This window comes from Biomphalaria glabrata, chromosome 13, assembly GCF_947242115.1.
Source record: "Biomphalaria glabrata chromosome 13, xgBioGlab47.1, whole genome shotgun sequence".
NCBI classification, from domain to species: domain Eukaryota; kingdom Metazoa; phylum Mollusca; class Gastropoda; family Planorbidae; genus Biomphalaria; species Biomphalaria glabrata.
Genome location: NC_074723.1, coordinates 20,101,099 through 20,117,610, shown reverse-complemented (window position 1 = coordinate 20,117,610; position 16,512 = coordinate 20,101,099).

Below are 16,512 nucleotides of genomic sequence, written 5' to 3'. Positions count from 1 at the left end.
ATGTTGGAGGGTTCAGATCCATAGTGCTTTATCTGAGATAAAATGCACAGTGGTTTCTTCGACTACAGCGTCTAAGCCGTTCCTCGGGAACAGCTTGCAGACAGCGTCCAAAGAAGTTTCTATTCTTACACACCTTCTGAATTCTCTCTAGGGAAATGTTTATTTCTCTAATTTACTTGCTCTTTCTTCAATTCAATTGTTGACATCTGCTACTCTGGGCAGAAGTCATTATCATTTGTAAATCTGACAGCCTTTGCAGCCTTTTTTTTTGTGTGGATAAACAAAATTGTTAAATTGTTAGTTTTATATAAAAGTTTTGGATCTGAGTCTGGGTGGTATAAACTGCTACCCATCAAGAAGTCTGTAGTTCAAATCCCGACTGTTTGCTGACCGCATATAAGCAGCACGGAAACCTTCTCCCAGATCCCCCCCCCCCCAACGGGTCCACAACAGAGATTCGTGCTAATGCATGAAAGACCCACTATACAAAAGCAATTAAACAGAAAATCAATTTAAGTTTTAGATAGTCCCATCAAGCAAGATGTTCTAGAGAGGTACGTGACGTTAAAGTCGGGAGAATATAAAACTTGTTCGAGTTGTTCACTAGTAAAGTTCATATCAGCTCTTTATGTTCATTGGTCTTTGTCTTAAAGGTGGACATTTTGGGGCTCAGAATCGTTTTATGGTTCGAATCGAATTAGTTATAGAAGCTCTTTCTTTTTTTAGATGACATTTAATATCATTTTATGTTCGTTGAAATCGTTTTGTTTTTTAGATGAGTGTGTTAGTGTCTGATAGAGAGAAAGGCGTGCAAGGTCCACCGGTGAAGACAAGAAAGTTTCGCACTATTAGTGCAACTATTTTCGGACAACAAGTGAAGAACAAAACGAGAGGTCGGTATTAAATTTCAGAAGACGGGCGACACACAGGGCCGAATTTACGAGAGCCACCCAGGACCTTAGCCTCAAGAGAGGGCCTCCACAATCTAAGAACATGCAAACACTTTATAAAAATATGTATGCTAAAGATAAAAAAAAAAAAAAAAAGAAAATGTACATGCAGCCCACTCTAATGTCTCTTTATCTTTGTATTAATTTAGTTAAGGGGCCTCCGCAAAAATCTTTCACTACCACCACCAGGCCCACTACTAACTAAAACCCGACGCTGGCGACACACTATTGCAGCGTGTTGAAATATCAATACGTATATGGCCTAATTAGTTCTAATAGAGATTATTAAGAGCATTCATTACATTCATACAAAAAACTGAGTGATTTCTCTAAACACGATCGGTCAGTTTGTCTAGACAGGTTTCGGCCAGGCTGGTCAGTCAGTCAGTTCTATCGGTCTTTTATTTGAACGATCGTTCTGCCTGCATTGCATTTTGTTTTATTTAATTAGTTTGATATTTTTATTAGTTCAACAGCAGCAGATTACATTTTACACAGAGTTTCGCGCCCACCATTGGAAACGTCCGTTATTATCTAAAAAAAAAACAACAACAATGTATGAAATGTGTGTATAAATTGAACGTCTTCTGGACAGACCCCTAACCTTTCCGCGTGTAATCTGCCAGCCATTCATAACTGCGTAGTAGAGCCTTAGTATTATCAAGGGTAATGTATGCGAGACAGCTTGGGCTGGGGCTCTATCAAGGTAGTAACCTTAAGTGGAGGCCAAGAGGAATTTCTTTGTACGGAAACCTGTTATTATCATATATCTAATTCCATCTTGAGAAAAGCTAACTACGTGTGGCTTACCAAATTGGTTTTAAAATGTACGTCTACAATACCATAGTGATGTAACATCACTCAGTGGGTTGGAGGAGAAAAAAAGGAACACATTTCTGTGGGCAAGGAACATTAAATGATTGATACAAATGTGTGTACATTCTTTGATACTCTGAATGTGACACATGTAAAGATATCAAGCTAGTGCGGGCTGTAGTCGTCACAAGAAAGGAATTTAACTAGCGACCCTTTCTTCTTTGGCCCCCCCCCCACACACACCTACCACATTATTTTCCTTTTTGTATGTCGCTAATGCATTTTAATTTCAATCATAAAATCCGGACATTGGAGAAGGATAAGAAAAATAACAACCCAAAAGAAGTAAAATGGCTACCTATTGAAAGTATCTATACTACTATAGCTATCACTAACATAAACAATACTTGAAATTGTTGGTACATTCAATTATTTAGCGACATTGTTCATTGCAGTCAAAGGACTTTTTTTTTTAAATAAAAGATTTCATTAATGGTGAATAACTTCAAATATAGGCGTGTCCAGTGTATATAATATCTATCTATCTATCTATCTATCTATCTATCTATCTATCTATCTATCTATCTATCTATCTATCTATCTATCTATCTATCTATCAATCTATCTATCTATCTATCTATCTATCTATCTATCTATCTATCTGGATGGATGTCTGTTTATCTATCTATTTATCTATCTATCTATCTATCTATCTATCTATCTATCTATCTATCTATCTATCTATCTATCTATCTATCTATCTATCTATCTATCTATCTATCTGGATGGATGTCTGTTTATTTATCTATCTATCTATCTATTTATCTATTTGGATGGATGGAAGAATGGATAGATAAAAAGACATGCACGCACTACTAACTACAAAGGAATCACCTCTGCTGAGGTTACACTCATGTATTCAACTCTCCCATCACTGAAAGAGCACATGTTGACAGGAATGGAAGCTCTAGTAAGACTAAAGGGATCCATTGAAATAAACCAGAACCGCTGAGTTCTAAAGAACTCACTGACAAGAGTTGCGTGGCCAGGTTCTATTATAGAACTCTTATTGTCTTAAATAACTTCACTCTGTGTCCACACTGTCTTCTATATTTAGCTTGTATCATGTGCGGACCCGTGAGCTGCTCTGACGAAAGTGGACAAACACCAGTCTCCATTATATCCTGAGTGTAATACTATGACGTCAATAGGTCGCCGTGCTCATAGCAACATCTGCAGAATTAATTCTTGTAGACGTCCTCTACTGACGGTAATAAATTATTGACTTCCCTTCAGTCAACGTGGCACAGGAGACACTGCAATTCACCAAGAAAGAAATCTATAAATAGGACACGGGCAAGGTGTAAGGCTCACAAAGAACTATGGATTATGGCTTTTATTTTTTACTTCTTGGAAAAACATCTGCACTTCAATTTTCTAGGAATGAGATAAAATACATCAATCAATAAGAGAAAAGTCAAAATGTAGAGGAAAAAAGTTTATAGTTGAGTAATTGATATAAAATTTAATCCTTGTGGGTAATAATCTTGGCAATAGTTTAAAGTTTCAACGTGATCCGAGAGTGGGTCTGGGAGAAATAACCCGTACCCCCCCCCACACACACACATATTTAGCCATTAATTACAAGCTTCATTCATAGATTCGGGCATTGGTACAAAAAAATTGCATCTAAGGTCACAAAGGTAAAAGTGTCAATGGATCATTATAAAATATATTTTCCATTTATTAACTAACTCATTGAATAGAATACTGATTCAAATGTTGTTTTTAAAAAAGAATTTTGATACGAAATTCGTTTTAGTTATGAGTTTCAAAAATAACAAACTACTTTTATAGCGCGCAGTTTTGAGATCCTCATTATAGGGGCCTACACTTGACAGTCTAAATAAGACTAAATAGAGCCCTGATCTAGATATATTTTTAATAAATGTATTAATAATTTGAAATGTATTGATAATTTGAACAAAATTTTGATTATTAAGACAATAACATCTTCATACAGCTTAAACTGCAGATTTATTTATTATGTAAACAATAGTATCACATTAAGATACAACCATGATACAACGAACAGCATAGTAGGCCTACACCATTACCCGGTAACAAAAGGCCTACTATTCATGATCATAACATTGGCCTAGGTCTAGTAATTGTAAGATTAAACGTATAAATTCATACGAGCTCTAGTCTAGATTCTATATCAAGATTCTATATCTAGTTCTATCTAGGTGTTTCCACTGTCTTTGTAACCTTGTTTTTTTTTATTCCTGTTTTATTAGGTATAATAAATAATTGTGCAAAGTTTCAACTTGATCTGAGGATGGGTTTGGGAGAGAGAGCCCACTGTAAGTTACAGCCTGACCTATAGATAAAGTGAGTTGATATATACCTTGTAATAAACAGAAGATAAATAATTGAATCTCTCAATACTAACCCATCGAAGCATCGAGTCTCTCAATCATGGGCGTAGCCAGGATTTTTTTTCGGGGGGGGGGGGGGGTGGTTTGGGGGGGGGGGGGATTTTTTTCTCCCCCCCCCCCCGCGAAATTTTTTTTTTATATGTATTTATGTGTGTGTGTGTGTGTGTGTACGTAATCTTTATTGCATTCTGATCCTTTATTCTTTCGGAAGACGTTTATTGTGCCCTAGAATAGGTTCTTCCATGAGTTAGTGGAAAAATTGTAGATTCCCCGCCAATACTAGCAAGGGGGTCTGGGGGAGCGCTAGGAGCTCCCCCACCGCGGGGCGAAGCCCCGCCGCCAAGCACTGTTTCTGGTATTGAAAGCTAACAAAATGCATATTCTGAGGTATCTACAGTGCATTTTCCTGCTGTTAAAAAGTTTTATTTCAAAAACCTAATGTGCTATTCTTACTGACTTAGACCCTCCCGCGCCTTTTGGCGCATTTGCCGTCAAGCTGTTTCCATAAAATTGTAGATTCCCTGCCATTACTAGCAATGGGGTCTGGGGAGCGCTAGCGCGGGGCGAAGCCCCGACGCCCGCCAAGTACTATTTCTGGTATTGAAAGCCAACAAAATGCATATTCTGAGGTATCTACTGTGCATTTTCCTGCTATTAAAAAGTTTTATTTCAAAAACCTAATGTGCTATTCTTACTGACTTAGACCCTACCGCGCCGTTCGGAGCATTTGACGTCATGCTGTTTCCATAAAATCTGTCACTGGTAATGTCTGAAGCCTCTTCCCACCTGCCATGAGGACCTCAATGAATTAGAGTCGTCAAGTTGTACTAGGATATCATTGCAACTCTTCTTATGCGTAATTCATTTTGTCGGAGAACATGTCCCGCAAACCTCATGCGTCGCTCTCTCACAATCTTACTAAAGGGTCGACTCCCAGTTCGGCATAGGATTTCCTTGATTTAAACCAGATCTCTATAACTGACTCCTAAAATCTGTCTTAGCCATCTTTGTTGAGCCATATTTAGTGTTTTTCAATTTCGGCAGATGACTATTCACTGCAGTTTATTAAGGGAGCCCTGCCACTGGTAAAAATGTGTAACCACTCTTGAATACGCTCTTGGAATTAAGTGACTGTAGTTTGCTTTAGATTTTATATGGAAAAGAGAAGTTTTATTGTCAAAATCATCTGTTGGGGGTTTTCCACCTCAAAATGCTCTGTAGGGGGATCTTAAACTCAAAAACATCTGGAGGGGTTTTAAACTTTAAACAAACGCCATCTGTAGAAGAGGGGTTTAAACTCAAACCCCCCGAATGGATTGGCTACGCTCAAATAATTTTAGTGTGTAATTTGCTTTTTTTTTATATTGAAGAGGTATTTTTAGCATTAAACACCTCTGAATGGGGGTTTAAACTCAAAACCCCTTTTGGCAACGCTCATAGCATTTTGAGTGCGTAATTTGCTTTTTTCTTACACTGAAGATGTATTTTTTAGCCTCAAACCCCCCTGGCGGGGGGTTTAAACTCAAAACCCCTTTGGCTGCGTTCATAGATTTTAGTGTGAGTAATTTGCTTTTATTTATATTGAAGAGGTACTTTTTAGCTTCAAACTCCACTGGAGGGGAGTTTAAACTCAAAACCCATTTGACTACACTCAAAACATTTTGAGTGTATAATTTGCTTTGTTTTTATTATTAAAGAGGTATTTTTTACCTTCAAACCCCGCTGAAGTGGGGTTTAAACTCAAATCTGAGTCAAAATCCATTTAGCTACGCTCATAACATTTTGAGTGCGTAATTAACTTTTTTTTATATTGAAGAGGGGGTTTATCGTAAATTTTGGAGGGGGGTTTAAAATCAAAATCTTCCTTTACTGTGCTCTTGGAATTAGGGGATTTTCGTTTGCATTTTTGTTTTATTTTATAGAAGAGGGGGGGGGGGTTAACTGCAAAAGCCCCAAGTAGGGGGTTTAAAACTCAAAACCCCTAGTAGGGGGTTTTAAACTTAAAACCCCTGTTAGGGGTTTTTAAACTCGAACCCCCCTGGTAGGGGTTTTTAAACTCAAAACCCCCTGGTAAGGGGTTTTAAACTCAAAACCCCATTGGTTGTGCTGGGGCAATGGATGTTTAGTATTAAAATCTCACCTAAAATAAACAAAATCAAAGCAAAAAATCATTCACTAAATTCCGATCCCCCCCCCCTGGCTACGCCCATGCTCTCAATACTAGTGAAGTTCCTCTTTCAGACCATGCGGTGTATAAGGCAGATGACGTAAAGGTCATATGTTTCTTTTGCCAACGGTTAACGACCAGGGTGTCATGACCAACCGTCTTTACTTTCTCCCAACTTAAGTCAGGTACCCATTTCAGTTGGGCGCCGTAAAAATCCTGAAATTCAAAATCACAGTCTTCACTGAGATTCGAACCCAGGACCCCAGGTTCGGAAGCCAGGCTCTTAAAACCGCGCCCCCTCTCTCATTACTAACCCATCTAAAAATCAGCCTTTTGTAAAAAAAATATACTTCCATTACTAACACAAAACTCAAGGTGTATGACGATTGACAATACATTTCTTATTCTATATGCTGGGACAAATTCGTACCATTAAGAGTTGCCTGAACCAGCCCCAAAAAAACAAAAAAACAAAGACTCTAATTAACATGCACGCACTTGACGCACTTAGCGCACGGATACGCTTAGGACGTAATAATCTTTGTTTTTAAGTGAGGTCTCCAATTTATAAGATAAGATAACCTTACAAGTCAGCCTCTTGTAAAGAATGCCCAAAGAAAGCCAGAAAACAGCGCCACCTACAAAGTTTTGAAATCGCGTCTCTTAGCAGACTGGGCCAATGGGAAAGAGTTTGAAAAGAAAATGCGCTCTCTCAAAGCCAGTGGCGTCATTAGGGTCGGTATCATCCTGTGTGATAAGCCAGTGGCGTCATTAGGGTCGGTATCATCCTGTGTGATAAGCCAGTGGCGTCATTAGGGTCGGTATCATCCTGTGTGATAAGCCAGTGGCGTCATTAGGGTCGGTATCATCCTGTGTGATAAGCCAGTGGCGTCATTAGGGTCGGTATCATCCTGTGTGATAAGCCAGTGGCATCATTAGGGTCGGTATCATCCTGTGTGATAAGCCAGTGGCGTCATTAGGGTCGGTATCATCCTGTGTGATAAGCCAGTGGCGTCATTAGGGTCGGTATCATCCTGTGTGATAAGCCAGTGGCGTCATTAGTGTCGGTATCATCCTGTGTGATAAACCAGTGGCGTCATTAGGGTCGGTATCATCCTGTGTGATAAGCCAGTGGCGTCATTAGGGTCGGTATCATCCTGTGTGATAAGCCAGTGGCGTCATTAGGGTCGGTATCATCCTGTGTGATAAGCCAGTGGCGTCATTAGGGTCGGTATCATCCTGAGTGATAAGCCAGTGGCGTCATTAGGGTCGGTATCATCCTGTGTGATAAGCCAGTGGCGTCATTAGGGTCGGTATCATCCTGAGTGATAAGCCAGTGGCGTCATTAGGGTCGGTATCATCCTGTGTGATAAGCCAGTGGCGTCATTAGGGTCGGTATCATCCTGTGTGATAAGCTTAGTGTGTCACTCCTCCTCCCAAGGAAAAAATAATCTCCTCCTAAAAAAACAACTATTGTATTTGTTTTGCTTTGTTTCTTATTTTAAATAACAAAACTGTAAGCTAATTAACTGATTGGTTACATCCAAAAATGGTTTTCGATTCTATTTTAAAATGTCGTTGTTTTTTTTTTTTACTTTTTATTAAAAGTAATTACATTAAGCTCACTCGGAGTTGTTCTGGAAGAAGCCCCGGGCGCCAAGCGTGTTTCTAAATTTTCTGGCGTCTACAACTTTTGTTTTCTCATAATAGAAATATCACAAGTCAAAAAGAATTAAATTTAGAAAGTTTGTGACATGTTGGTACTAAACATGGGGGACATTCAAGATATTATTTTTATTTTTAAAATTGCATTTTGGATAAGTGCATTTTTCCGACTTGGGTGTCACCACCTGGTGGGTGTCAGTCGTGCGGCCCGCACCCCCACCCCCACTTCCCTAGTGACGCCACTGCTCAAAGCACCAAATTAACCTATTTGTTTTGGCATGTATGTGCGGGCGAGTATTAATAGTTTGCATACGTGTTTATGTGTGAGTTTAGTGTATGAGTGTATATAACTATATATGCGCCATGTTGCAGGGTATTCACTAACGCAGCTCAGTCAGGGGATACAATTAATTGGTCCATTATTGAAATACGTGGATTGCGCAATGAGCGATTGGCGCGCACGTCACGTGAGAAGCTCGCGTGTGTCGTGTACCGAGTGAGCAGGATCTATATAAAATACATAGGCGTTGATATATAGTGTAGCCACTACTTGTGCAGTGTAGGACACACGTGCAAGGGAATAAACTGTTGTTGCACAACCTCCAAATGAATGGTGTTCGCTGTATCAACACGTAATGAGCGAGTGTTTTACGTGTCATTAGGACGACCTTAAGGTTTCATCGTGTAAATAGACATTAATTAAAACGACAGTTGCGTAATATTTAATGATGTCAGGTCTATCTATATACACGTCAAAATACCGGTCTGTAATCTCCGGAAAGGATTCCAATAGATTAGAATAGACTTACGTTGATTGCCAAAAAGGCGGTTGACTCTTCACTACTCTTCTCTTTCTCTCTCTCTCCGAGGTGGCTCCTCATTGGGACAGTCCATGTGTTATTGTCAGGTACATACAAATATATTGATTCGACAAGGGGGGACAGTTACGTCTAACTTGATACTGCGTTTATAGTTTCTTATGATTTATGTCATCTTCCTTTAATTTCTCTCTCTCTCTCTCTCTCTCTCTCTCTAGCGGTCTCATAAGGGGAAAAAAAGGCTGCTATTGGTTTTGGGCTGTCTGTCTGTTCGTCCGTTAGCCTTTTACGTTTAGAGCTCAAAAATTAAAAGTAATATTGAAAATGTTATTTAATCCGCTGCAGGTAATCAAAATATGAGCAACGGCTATTCTTTTGGTCTTCGGAGAATAAACCATTTAGTATCAAAAGTTTAATATGCGAATTAATTTTCGTTACACGTTCACCACTTTAAAAACGAGATTGTCTAACATAAATGTGGTTTTGTTTGGTTATAGGTCTAATAACAATAAGCACACGTAGTAAATATTCGATATAATTAAGCTGCTTTGTCTACTCTATTAGTGTATTAATTAGAAATAAAATAAATGTGCTCAATGATGAAACTTCTTTTTTTGTTACATAAGTATGCATCTTGTATATACACGTACGAATAAACATTTTCTAAAATCAAGATTTCAATGGCAGTTTGGGTTAATGCGAATTTTTGTTTTAATGGTAAACTTTATTTTGTGCAAAATAATCAGACACGCTTGGGCCATCCACGAGTTTTTTTGTAAAACAAACTTCTATTATCTTGCGATACGTTAAAATGGAGAATGCCCTCGTAATAGTCATGTGTGACACAAGAAAGAAGATCAAAGAGATAATAGACAAGCCGTTGCCCTATAGTCTATTAGTATTGAGATGACAAACAAATAATTGCTACTAAATAGTTACATTTTGAGTAACAAATAATATGTGTGTGTTCATGTTTGTTTGTGTGTGTGTGTGCTTGGTGCAGATGTTCCACCAAATATTTCTAACTGTATTGTAAACATGTTGTTGTTGTTTCCTGACTTGTTGTTATTGTTCTCATTACGACATACATAGATTTGGAGTGGAACAAAAAATAATGCCATGTTTTGTTTCCGAGAAATAACAGAATCATTACCATTTCAAAGGTGAAGTTGATTCAGTCTGACCAAGATTCGGAGTCTATTTTTGAATTCAAGAAAGATTTCCGGAAAAAAAAAACCCCGAGAAAATACAATAGTTTTGTATCGTGCCATGCTAATAATGGCTCGTGGCTTCACAATGTAGGGGAGATAAATGTTATAATTGGCGACAAAATCGATGGATCTCAAATTGCGGTGTACGTGTCCCTTTAGCCCATAGCTATTAAGTTGCGAGCCAAAACTGTTTAAAAGAGAAACAGTAAAGCAAACAAACAAAATAGAGACCGCTACTATAGTGTAACTTTGCTTCTTTAATTCTGAGCTTTTGACATTATTTTTACAACATATTTAATGGCAGTGACTTACACAAAACGTCAGACATGTTTGATTCCAGAAAATGGCGGGAAAATGTCATGCGCGGAGATGCACAATACTGCGGATGTCTATAAGAGAAAAGAGTTTTGACGCATTTTTTTTTTTTTTGGGTTACTTAATTTGTGCGTGGTTGGGGGATGCGTAGATCGGAGATAAAGAGACTGACAGAGAAACAGAGAGAGAGAGAGACAGATAGAGAGAGAGACTGACAGAGAAACAGAGAGAGAGAGACAGAGACAGAGAAACAGAGAGAGAGAGACAGAGATAGAGAAACAGAGAGAGAGAGAGAGAGAAACAGAGAGAGAGAGAGAGAAACAGAGAGAGAGAGAGACAGAGACAGAGAAACAGAGAGAGAGACTGACAGAGAAACAGAGAGAGAGAGACTGACAGAGAAACAGAGAGAGAGAGAGAGAGACTGTCAGAGAGAGAGACTGACAGAGAGAGAGAGACTGACAGAGAAACAGAGAGAGAGAGAGAATGACAGAGAGAGAGAGACTGACAGAGAAACAGAGAGAGAGAGAGACTGACAGAGAGAGAGAGAGACTGACAGAGAAACAGAGAGAGAGAGACTGACAGAGAAACAGAGAGAGAGAGAAACAGATAGAGAGAGAGACTGACAGAGAGAGAGAGAGAAAATGACAGTGAAACAGAGAGAGACTGACAGAGAGAGAGAGACTGACAGAGAAACAGAGAGAGAGAGAGAGACAGAGAGAGAGAGAGAGAGAGAGATTGACAGAGAAACGGAGAGAGACTGACAGAGAAACAGAGACAGACTGACAGAGAAACAGAGAGAGAGAGAGAGAGAGAGACTGACAAAGAAACAGAGAGAGAGAGACAGAGAGAGAGACTGACAGAGAAACAGAAAGAGATAGAGAGACAGAGAAAAAGTTTCTCGCCTTGATTCGTTGAACTGTCATCACAAATAAAGAAAGTACTTTACGCTGCACGTCTTGTGCACGTACAAAAAAGTAAAAAAAATAATTTCTACATACCAGTTAGGTCAATAGTAATAAATATGCCAATGTGTCTACATATCAGTTAGGTCAAAAGTAATAAATATGCCAATGTGTCTACATACCAGTTAGGTCAATAGTAATAAATATGCCAATGTGTCTACATATCAGTTAGGTCAAAAGTAATAAATATGCCAATGTGTCTACATACCAGTTAGGTAAATAGTAATAAATATGCCAATGTGTCTACATATCAGTTAGGTCAAAAGTAATAAAAATGCCAATGTGTCTACATATCAGTTAGGTCAAAAGTAATAAAAATGCCAATGTGTCTACATACCAGTTAGATCAATAGTAATAAATATGCCAATGTGTCTACATACCAGTTAGGTCAATAGTAATAAATATGCCAATGTGTCTACATACCAGTTAGATCAATAGTAATAAATATGCCAATGTGTCTACATACCAGTTAGGTCAATAGTAATAAATGTGCCAATGTGTCTACATACCAGTTAGGTCAATAGTAATAAATATGCCAATGTGTCTACATACCAGTTAGATCAATAGTAATAAATATGCCAATGTGTCTACATACCAGTTAGGTCAATAGTAATAAATGTGCCAATGTGTCTACATACCAGTTAGGTCAATAGTAATAAATATGCCAATGTGTCTACATACCAGTTAGATCAATTACTAATAAATATGCCAATGTGTCTACATACCAGTTAGGTCAATAGTAATAAATATGCCAATGTGTCTACATACCAGTTAGGTCAATAGTAATAAATATGCCAATGTGTCTACATACCAGTTAGATCAATAGTAATAAATATGCCAATGTGTCTACATACCAGTTAGGTCAATAGTAATAAATATGCCAATGTGTCTACATACCAGTTAGATCAATTACTAATAAATATGCCAATGTGTCTACATACCAGTTAGGTCAATAGTAATAAATATGCCAATGTGTCTACATACCAGTTAGATCAATTACTAATAAATATGCCAATGTGTCTACATACCAGTTAGGTCAATAGTAATAAATATGCCAATGTGTCTACATTCCAGTTAGGTCAATAGTAATAAATATGCCAATGTGTCTATATACCAATTAGGTCAATAGTGATCAGCATGTCAATAGAATATGTGTGCATACTAAGTGGGTCATGTGGATATGATTTTATTAACAAGATGCATTTAGTACAATAATGAAGCAAGTATTAACAATAATACTTTTCACCTTTTGTTTCAAGATTATTATCTTTTTATATTCCAGAGGACGACAGGGGAGGGAACCTGACAGGGCTCGAACACGGAACCATCGGAATGATAGTTTAAAGCGCATACCACACGACCATGCTGCCATCTACTTTTATTGCATACTCTAATCGCAGTCTTCTACCCAGTATCCAAGTGCGGTGTCGTTGGGGGCACCAAGGTTGACTCTTTTACACCTTTGCGACATCAGCCTTGATTCTCCTCTGTTGAAAACGAGTCATTGAGGAATAGTCAAGTTTACTTTAAGATCTGTATGTCTCTGGTACTTTGTTTTCGACGCACCACTGTGCTTTTGTCGTGCAATATTTATAATGACAGTACCGGTAACGGAAATTCAAACTTAACTAGATCTACTTTACAATCAGACGAGCACTTTTTACAAAGCTTGTATCAGCTCACTCTGTCTGTCTGTCTGGTAAAAAGTGTCTACACGTTATTTCTCCCAGACCCATTCTCTGATCAAGCTGAAACCTCGCACAATTATTCATTGACATAGACAAGACATGAATCATAAAAACAAATTTACCTATTAGACAATTAATTACTGATAATTCATTATTTTGTTTAATAGCAGAAAGCGTAACAAATTCTTCACTATTTACAGATATGGCTAAATTTGTTATAATTATTAACGCTATTTCTCCCTCACACATTCTTCTATCAAGTTGATACTTAAAACAATTATGTATTGTACCTAGCAAAAGATGAATCAATGAACGCTAATGCCAAAGTAGTCAAATATTTATTGGTAATCAACTATTTTGTTTGATATTGAATAAGGGAAATAGCTTGTACATTATTGGTAGATATAGTTTTAAGGACGGAGTTATTCCCCTTTAGATTATCTCTAAAATATATATATATATATACTGCTTGTTTTTTTTTTGTTTTTCCGTTGAACTGGTAGAAGCGGACTTAGTTTGTAGTTCATCCTTCACATTGAATGGCAAGGTATCAAGAGGGAGTTATTTGTTCCTCGCTTGCATGCGACGCAGGTTCGAAAAACAAGAACAACAACTTGGTTTCCAAAACCCTGACCTTAATTATTTTATTATTCTGGTGTAGGCCCACATCATGGACTTTGGTCATTTCCTGTAAAAATGTCCGAGATTGACGTTTCTGTCATCATAGTTATTGTTTTCCGCTCTTCACATAAACGACAGTGAACAAAAAAAAAAAAAAAAGAGAGGATCAGGATGCTTGTCTCCCTTTATTTATTTTTAAAAGTGATCCAAGAACTCGGTGACCTAAACAATGGTACATCGATCATTTTAGCAAGGTCCAGGGGCAGTTGTTAGTAAACAAAGCAGGCCTACGTTGCGAGGGACCTTTGCGTGTGTTGTCCAAACAGACCAGCGTTAACATCTTCTCACCCTCACCCCACCCCCTCTCTTTTTTTTCATTTTTCCCGATGCTGGTAGCATGTATTTCCGGACAGGGGTCAATGCAAACCGTTTCCTTCAGAAGCTTGGTATACAAGGGCTTTTTCAAAATCTCTTTTGAGCTGATGATAGCTCCTTTGAATCGTCTATTATCAAAGTTAATCTATTATCAAGTTCTATTACAAGCAGCGTTTTGACGCGGTAGTGAATTAAGGACATTCACATATCTGATTTCTTTTGGGAATCACATTCAGACGGCCAAGCATCACATTGAAACGGTCAAACATCACATTCAGGCGGTCAAGCATTACATTCAGATGGTCAAACATCACATTCAGATGGTCAAGCATCACATTGAAATGGTCAAACATCACATTCAGGCAGTCAAGCATCACATTGAGATGGTCAAGCATCACATTGAAACAGTCAAGCATTACATTCAGACGGTCAAGCATCGCATTCAGATGGTCAAGCATCACATTCAGATAGATGGTCAAGCATCACAATGTTCAGCTCAAAGGCAGTCCAGTTACCAGTGCATCTCTTCTTTATTCAGTGACAGCATGCGTTCTGGACCTCAACCTAAGGACACAGCACAGGGACGTAGTTAGGAATTTGCCATCATTTGGAGCCCGGGAGGCTTAACCTCTTTGGGGGCCCCTGCATTTTGCGTATATTTAAAGTAAAAAGCACTCATTTGGGGGCCTTCCTCAAGTGGGGACCCGGGGGTATTTTCAAATTCTCCCTCCTCCCCCACCCTAGCTACGCCACCGGACACGCAAACATTTATACCACCGGTCTAATCTTTATAAAGCCACGGATAAAAAGACAATTTATTTCTAGCCATACGTCACCAAACAGTTAAATTTTTTTTACAAATCTTATAGTTGCTCACTTTGTCTGTTTGGTAAAAAAAAAATGTGTACACCCAATCTCGGACCAACTTAAAAATTTGCACAATTATTTATTGTACCTGACAAAACAACAATCAATTAAAAAAACAACAACACACAATTAGTTAATCATTGCCTTTTGGTTAAATCTCTCTTGTGCACCGTTCTGGGGAGGAGGGGGGGGGCGCAGGGAGATGTAGGGAGAAGGTTTCCGTGCTGACATTAGATGATCACAAACACACCGTAGCTCGAGTCGGGATTCGAACGAACAAAAACTGTAATGTAGTTTCAAAACATTTCTGCGACAAAGTGTCTTTTCACAGCATGTCATTATTTGCACATACATAGCTTTTCCTGTGGAACTTGGGTGCACATTTTCTTCGTACTGAAGGCTCCAACTTTGTTTAAAAAACAACAACAAAAAACCTAGCTTTCATTGAGATATTGGAGAGCCTCTCGTTTGTATCTCAGTTTAAGTCAACGTCTTCGGCCGAGGACACGACTCAAAAAAGGAGGACATGTCCTCCTTTTGTCGGACGTCTGGTAACCCTATTATTTCTTTTTTTTTAGGCTAATTAATCGACTGTTTAACCTGTTGATGAACGTTTGTTAGACGAGTGCCGGGGTCGGCAACCTGTGGCTCGCGAGCCACATGCGGCTCTTTGGATGTGAAGTTGAGGCTCTTCCGTTCCATACGCAAATATTATTTATTTTATCGAAGCATTTTTTTAAAATAATTCTGAATTGTTTAACGCGAATTAGGCGCCGATTCGATCTCTCAGCCACTTGTACTCGCTTTTCACCACACCCCTCCCCCATTACACTCGTCGTCACTTTTGTCAGTCCGTCTGAAGCTCTCGACTGACTCCCTCGTCGAATGTTTCTAAGTAGGTTTTAATTCGCTTTGACGCAAGACGAATTGGCATCTTAACTACGTGCTTTGACTAATACGTATAGTTTGTTGTTTCAAGTAAATGAGTTAGAAAGTGAATTATCTTCTCAAAGTTATAAGCAATCTACAAATAATGCTAATCTGGCACGCTTTGCGGTACCACTAGAGATTTGCACAAAAAGGCAAACCATTTACAGATGATGAGTATGCCAAAGATTGCTTCCTAAATTTTGTAAATTGTTATTTTTGGCACTTCCGACTAAAAAGGTTGCCGACCCTGCCCTAGTGCATTAAATACATGTTGAGAATAGCGTAGCTTGTAAACCTGAAACCAACAACACGCCACTCAATTTGCAGCATACAACTGAGCATTTCATGAAAATAATAATCTATTTTAATTATGAAAAAAAAAAAGGAACAAGACAAAACGACCCATCAATGCTATTTTTGACCACGTCTGAAGAAATAGAAAAAAAATCTGGCAGTATCGATTGCCTTGTGCAAGACGTCTGAGGCTACCGCAGAGAACATTCGTGACTTGCCTACTATTTGACGTCATCGGTCGCATACTCGTTGAAGGAGGAGGCGGGGCTATTTATGAATGGAGTCAAAAAAAAAAATTGTTTGTCTGAACGAAGAATTATTATCCATATTCCCTGGAGGAACTTTTCTGAGAACATTGGAGTCAGATTTTGAAAAAAACAACAAAAAAATTG